This window comes from Bombus impatiens, unplaced genomic scaffold, assembly GCF_000188095.3.
Source record: "Bombus impatiens unplaced genomic scaffold, BIMP_2.2 scf_0712, whole genome shotgun sequence".
In the NCBI taxonomy this organism is placed as follows: domain Eukaryota; kingdom Metazoa; phylum Arthropoda; class Insecta; order Hymenoptera; family Apidae; genus Bombus; species Bombus impatiens.
The window spans coordinates 218,387-226,265 of NT_177131.1; the positions used below are offsets into that span (position 1 = coordinate 218,387).

Genomic DNA, 7,879 nt, shown 5'->3' on the forward strand with positions numbered 1-7,879 from the left:
TCAGTAAATATAGGTTTCGATCAAGAGAACTGGGTTTACAGAAATAAAGTTCACGTTCTAAAATTCTTTTGTAAAATTTTATTTGCTTTACTGGCAATCTTGTATTGATTAGGTAAGAGAATCTATTACTTAACAATTTATAGCTATGGTGATATAATGTTTCATTATTAATTTAACTTTACAATTTTTGTATTACTAATTAATTATATTGAATTATGTTGAAGTATAATATTTAGTACCACAATATCGTAAACCAATACTTTCAGTCAACGCTCAAACCGCGTTGGAAGCACTCGTTCTCGTCCGATCACGAAAGTTAAGCAGCGCTGGGCACGGATAGTACTTAGATGGTTGACCGCTTGGGAATTCTGTGTAGTGTTGGCTTTTTTTCATTTCTTAACGTTTTTTTACTTTCACTAATAATATATAATCACATACCACATTATTTAGTTAGTTAATAAGTTATAAAGTATAACGTTGCGTATACGTAATATCGAGCATAGAAAAATTAAGCTTTGGGAAAAGCTATCTCTTTGCAAGAAAAGATATGTTAGTATACATGTATACATGAATAAAATTTCCTGCCAGTCTAGCAACAATCTATCTCTATGAAAGAAACCCATCGATCATATTCGTTTTCTATATGTGAAGAGCGTGGAAACGAAATGGAAGGTAGCATCTGATACCCGTGGTGGACGTAGCTATTAAAAATCGGAACTGAATTTCTGCATGTAAACTAGACACGATTCGAGGAGAAAAAGCGTGGTGTTCGGTTAAACTTGGCAGATTATCAGAAATCGTGTTTTCGTGCGACGATAAAAAAATACAATGGATTTTTTTTTAGTAAAGAATGTATCAAATACCTGACTAAATCTATAAGGCTGATATATTAGAAAGTATAGATCGATAAAATCAGATGTAATAAAATTTACAAAAACTTTCAAAATAATCCAATAATGATTCAATAAAAAAACAGTTACAATTCAGAATCATTTAATTATTTTATTCGAATCGAATTTTTGTCATACTTGAAGTTTGATTAATTTGGAAGGACAAGGATGGTTAGATTAAACGGGAGACTTCGTTTACTCTGACACGGAAATCATCGAATTATCATGGGTCACAAACGTAATCGCATTGACATCGGTTTTCGCCAATAATCACGCTATAATTACTTTACGGAAAGCTAGGTTTGTTCGCGCGCGAAATATTTTATTAGTTTAAGCGTGTACGATAGATCGTTTAATTATGCATCGTAATTTACCTTACAATAGCTCGTTGCTCCACATCGTATGTACCCAATGAAACTTTTACCGATTTGCTCCCATTTAAGCCTCGATGCGGTCTATTTCATTAGAAGAATAACTTACGCGTAAAATGTAATTAAAACCTTCTAAGACTGCTTGAAATAAAATTCGTCTTTCCTTTAACCTCGGCGATATCTACTTTTATATGGAATTTAAAACTGTCTTATATTTTCTAAAATAGAAGAGTTTCGTGAAAGATATCGCCGCTTATTAGATTTTCTTTTCTAAAGAGAAAGGTTTCTTGCGTGTTGCATAAGATTCAAAGCTTCGCAATAAACTCTATGTGCTTTTTCTCACAACGCGTTAAACGAGTCTAATTTTAAGAGGAAAATTTGCTCGCTTTTTAATTTATAGAAGATTTCAATGATACAGTTTGATACATCGATTTGCTCCACTGATTCTATTACCGAGTTTGTAATCATTTAACCTATTATTCGAAACATTTTAATTTAATTTTATATATTATAAATTAACTGACTGAAATTCCGAAGAATTTCAAAGTTTTCGCAAAATATAGACGAACGCATAAAACATATGTATAATTAGAATTGAGAGAATGTTTAAAAAATAATTGTGAAATATGTTTTTTAAAATAAAACGGAGTTAGTATCGAGATGAGGAACGAGAATTCATAAATCTAGTTGGTAACTTGTTACATACAGATATGGCGTTCATATATTTCAGTACTACAAAATACAAAACGACTTCAAGTTATGAGTTTCGTCATATTTATTTAGCATACACATGCACTATATTATATTATTCATACGATTTTATATGCACGGGATAAACGTCAGAAAATTCAAAATTAATATCCACAGTTGTATATAAACACTATAAACATCTAGTTCAAAAAGTATTTCTATCAAATCCGGTAATTATCGTTGAAAGTTATTTTGATTACGGTTTTTATAACGTGTTTCCAAACATTGAGCTTACTTTTCTTTGAAAAAGCAGAAGCATATGACTCAGAGTGAGAATTAATTGAATTTCATAAAATTCATGAAATTAAGAAGCGCTTTTCGCAATTTTTATACTTTTAGATATTGCAAAATTCTTACATTTTAAAAGCAATTGAATTTTGCACCGGCGTTAATGGTATCGTTCCTGGTAGTAACGATCGCAAGCGCTGCTTAATCGCAAAATTGGAAAGCAGTTACGTCGATAAACGAGTGCTGAGAGTATGAAATTTGATAGACGAGCAGTTTGATGATTTATCGTTTGCATTAAATCGGACATTTAAATCGTATCGCGATAAATGTAGTTGCAGTAAAGTATTTGGAAACGATCTGTTCGTAAAATCTAGCAGTAAACATTTAAACCATTTAAACCATTTTTTTGAAATACGCAGTTTCTAATAATAAAAAGACTATTGTGAATAGAAAAAATATAATAAATATAGAAAAAATATGAAATAGAGAAATTGCAATTGTCAATTGTTTCAAACAATTCTAAAGAGTTAATATGTTTTTGTGATCCGGAAAAAATGATTTTATTATTACTTTATTCCATTCCTTCTTTTACTTCAGTAAAAAATAATATTCAACTTTAGCAACATTAAATGAGAGATATTAAACAGTGATAATTTTGAGAGTATGAGGTTCGTCGTTTTATACTGCGTACGGTTCTTTCAATTTTATACATATATGTATATACGTATAATAAAATTATAACGATGATTATAAATATTCTTGAAATTAAGAAGCATATTTTAATGTTTTAAACGTTTCTAGCATTAAGAAATACATGATTTGAAACATTTTTCTACCGTGTCAAAAAATCTGAATTTGATCTACTTTTTGCTGTTGTCTTTTCATTTTTTCTTTCCTACTTAACACATATGAAACTTTTCACTAAATTTCCAGTGAACTTTTTCCCAAAAGCATATAGACGGTAGTTAAGTATAAGTTCTATTTTTGTCTGTCTTCGATCGGCATGACAATTTTATCGTTGATTGGTTCAAGCTTCGAAGAAAAAGTTCGGTCGGTGAAGATATATCTTCCCTTCGACTACATAAATCTGCAGGCAATGATTCCAGTTTCGGCTCACGTTCGCATAATTTTTCGTCGCGTCACGCGCTACCCGACCGAGCTTCCGCGTTAAAAAGTACGAAGCCGGACATCGTTTTTCCTCAAACATAAATTGGGAGAAAGGATATCGCTCGAGTGTGGAGAAATTTGGGAGAAATTCTTGAAATTTGAATGACGTGACCGCAATATAGTAAAAAATTTTTAAGCCACCAAATACTGAACTGTTACTTGTTACAGTAATATAATCTTTTTAATCTTACGAGAAAAATAATTCCATTTGTTATGTGAATTTAAACTTGGAAATTTACAATGATTCACGATAGATGTATACCTATACATTTTCAAGGGACCTAAGGTATTTTAAAGACAGAAGAAGAACATGATAAATATATTCGTTTTTGATTTCCTGCTTTTAATGTAAAGAATCAATTATATTTTACTATTATCTAATTTAGAATACATTTAGAATATCGTTTTTTCTGCAAGTTCGAAGCAATCACAGATTTATAGACCTACGAAATAATGTAATATAGAACACTTTTGACACCTAAAATATTTATAGTTATATTATAATGTATCGATTATACATATGATGTATTATGAAACATTTATAGCGCTCAGTGTAGAGTAAACTAATGTAGAATGAATATTTCAATCTGTTATTGTCTCGCGTAATTTATTTTATCCGGAGAATATATGTTCAATGACTAAATTCTGCAGTCAATTTTATAACAAATTGTGACAAACGAGTTTTATTCAAATATGAATTAATTTCATGCAGCTTCCTTTCTCGGTCCCGCTCAACAAAAATCTCACTCCAAAAGTAAACTCTAAAAATAAAGGACAGAAAAGATTATAAAAAAAAATCTTCGTACGTTTAAATTCAACTACGTTAGATAGTGCCACATCAATGAAAAAAGAAAAAGTACATCAGAACCATCAATAGCAGAGTGTGTTACGTTCATCCTTCGCCATCATAATTCTTTTCAAAGCTCCATTTACGACGTGGTACGAATGTAAATCGTCGAAAAATCGGTTCGATTTTTACAATTTACGAGCGAGCTTGACTTTCTAAAAATTTATCAGCGCGATATCGAAATTATAACGTTGCAATCTCTTTGATAGCGATTCTCTGTTTGTAACCTCGTTATCTCGTCCCGGATATCCGCTGATTCCTTTATGCAGCTCGAGGAATTTTATTTCATCGTAGCCCCCGTTATCCGGAAGCGACGTTCGCGATCATCAGCTTCGAACGTAATTAAAATCGTTTCGCGTTGCTCGACCGTCTGTGTACGTGTTCCCCGATAGCGGTAATCAATTTTTCGATATCACACGCGTATATTCGCGGCTACCTCGCTCGCGATGCCGCGACAAATCGATCCGGCCGCTTAATTATTCGCATCATTCGCGAGGGATATCGCTTTGCCTGTTGCCGATATTGTGAAAAATCGTGGGATCCCCCTTGAATTACTCGCAACACTGGATAACAAGAGGGAAAGTTGCGACTTTAACGGCTATTTAAGTTTCTTTGACTAGACTTTTGTTTGTTCGTGAGAAGAGAACATTGTTAGTCATTATTAAACTGGCAATGTTATGCAATATTGGATCGGTATATATGAAATATCGCTTTTTTTTCATTTTTATCCCGCTAATATCATTTATTAAGTATTTGTCTCTTTTTAATTATTAAGCATATTAAAGAAGCAGTTTACTGTGAATTACGTATATTTAATGTTATGAAGAGTTAAAATAAATATACGAAACTTCATTATCCAATCCGATCATACCAGGCATAAGAAAAATAACAATTTTTATTATAATTAAGTTTCTGAAAATCAAAGTTGCAATTTGTGCGTATTTTATATAATTATTTAAAGTTTATGCATGTCAATTTTCCTGAAGTAGATCAACATTTTACAACGAAAATGGATCGATGTTATTTCACTTGAAACTGCACTTATTAACAAAATAGTCAAAAATTTGTTTTTCTGTAAAGGTCGCATTTTTATCATGATATCTAGGGAGAGAATGATGTTAAAACGAAGCTCGCTTCAGGATCGATAGCACGTAATGGATAACATTGCTAATAATGAGGACGTAATGGTTTTAATGTCGTGCGTAATTTATCACGATAATTTATCATTTGTAGGAATATTTTCAAGAAAAAGGGCAATTTTTACTAAAGTGATTGATCGAAATTTGTCAAATTATTGTAGTAAATGTTATAATTGTTATAACACTGAATGATTCTGGAAATGGAAATGTTCTGAATGGTTTTAATCGCATTCTGTAATAATTGTGTTATGAGAATAAATTCGAATACTTATTTAATACTATTAATAATAGATTTATTCTCAACGCAGTAATTTGTTTTCTCAGCAAACATTGTGTAAATAAGAGATAATGATATATTTGGTAATTGTACGATATTTATTTGCTGTGAAATATCCTGTTTACTTGTTAAAAGATATAACAGGAGAGGAAGAAATATGAAATTGCTGGATTAACTATCTCTTAATTACCACAGTTATTCATTTATCGATAATAATGAGTCTCTCATTTTAACTTGTTAAACAAGAGATAATAATTTCCTTATTCATAGATTTCTTATTCTTTTTGATGCTGTGAATGCTTTAAACTTTAAATGTGGTATTTCATCTTTGTTGCAAATAAATCATATCATATTTATATTTGAAAGAATTTTAAAATCTGATTGATCGGAAATTGATATATTTGTATCACATTCTAATTCTAAGATGATAGAAATTATAGAGATTATAGAAATTTCTAGCTAAAGAACGAACCGTTTAACAGGCTAATGAAAGTCAGCTTTTCTCTTTTTTATCCATATAAGTGCTATTCGTTTGATACCAGCTTCGATACTAACAAGTCAATTGTAAGTTTCGTATCAAAGTAATGAGTTCTCCGTTGGGAATCAGCACATGTTTGGATTCGAAATTCCGAAGTTTCTAACAAACTCTACAAATCGTAAACAGTTCCATTTATTTTTATCCTCTCGAAAACTTGTACTCTTTGGGTTTGTTCGAAAACTTGTACTATTTGGGTTTGTTCGAAAACTTGTGAACTGCGTACACGTTGTAGCAAAATCACAGTGAGCTAGCAATTGGACTACAATGGCTGCTAGGAAGCAAATATATCGTAAATATACCGTAGCCTATTTTCCAAGCGGTAACGGCTAAACACACACGCGAGAAATCAGATTTTTTCTTTTTTTAACACGACATGTGAATATTTCCGTTCTATTAAAAAGCTGGATTTTCACATTGTAGTTTTCGATTTTTACTAAATAGAATCTTCCTGCTTTAATCTTCCTTACAATTTTGTTAATCACAAAAGTTCAAAATTTACAACATTCCTTCCTATTCTTCCTTTCTTCTATTATATAAAGAATATATATATATGTCGGGTTATCGGTGGAATTTAGGACGCGTAACAATTCTTCATTTGAATTAGCCATCGTTTTGTACAACAGGGATTATATTTACGGGTACAAAAAAAATGACTTTTATAAAGTTTAACGAACAACTGTGGTGTTTAGACACGCAGGATGCAATTGACAGTGTTCTTGGGTTCGATAACAAATTCACGGTCAACGGTATAACTCTTTACTAAGCGTAGAATATTTTTTAAGCACAAAATACGATTGCTGAGACGCTCGGTATAAACTGTTCGATGTGTAACTTCCCAAGGCGATCGCACGAATAACAGACTGATGAAAATTTTCCTCTCTTTACAATTGCGTTCGTTTGTTGAATACTCGTTAGAAGCATCGAGAAATTTCCAATCGCCGTTGCTAGGCAGTTTCTGTCTGGAGTTTGATTATTAATACAACGTGTGTTCCATTATATTTGCACCTCCGAGGTAAAATCACACGTGGCTAGGCCCGTTCTTGAGGCCGTATGCTGCCACAACCACATTTCTAGGGAGAACCATACAACCACTCCACACCTCCGTCAAAACGTTCATCCCGTGATCCTGGCTACGTTCGGCGACCAGTTGTGTTGCCTCGAGGCCAATCTCACTATCACAAATCTCGAATAATTACAATTAGATTGAATGACAACAATTGCTTAATTACGGCTATGATAGAATCTAGGCTAAAGTATTAGAGGATTTTCCCAAAATTTCAAAGGAAAAGCTCCGGTTTCCTTTCATCTCCGACATATATATACATAAATACAGGCCTTGAACAAATCTAATCTCAAGTCAGACCTTTAATAATTCTCCTCCATGCAATGTGATTCTTCGAAGATTAATAAAGATTGATGAAAATATTTCAACAATTCCTGACGCAATTGTATATGTACATAATATTTAATATATTATCACGGGATGAATTCCATCATACTTATAATTCGATACTAGATTTAAAAAAGTGGAAAAAAGGATATTCATTCCGATCTTTTACTTTTACCAGGTGCATGGAACGAAAACTAACTGAAACAATTCGAAACATCCACTAGACGTGCGTATCTCTGAAAACCCTTCGCGAGCCGATTAATTTTGTTTGCTCTCAGGTGC

The 7,879-nt window shown here is 32.0% G+C and overlaps 1 non-coding gene across 1 annotated transcript; it reads left to right on the forward strand.

Annotated features, from left to right (window-relative positions):
- Positions 1–265: 265 nt before the first annotated feature.
- LOC112213503 lies at positions 266–384 on the forward strand. The gene has a single exon (XR_002947388.1). It is a non-coding gene; the product is annotated as a 5S ribosomal RNA (ribosomal RNA).
- The last annotated feature ends 7,495 nt before the right edge of the window (positions 385–7,879 follow it).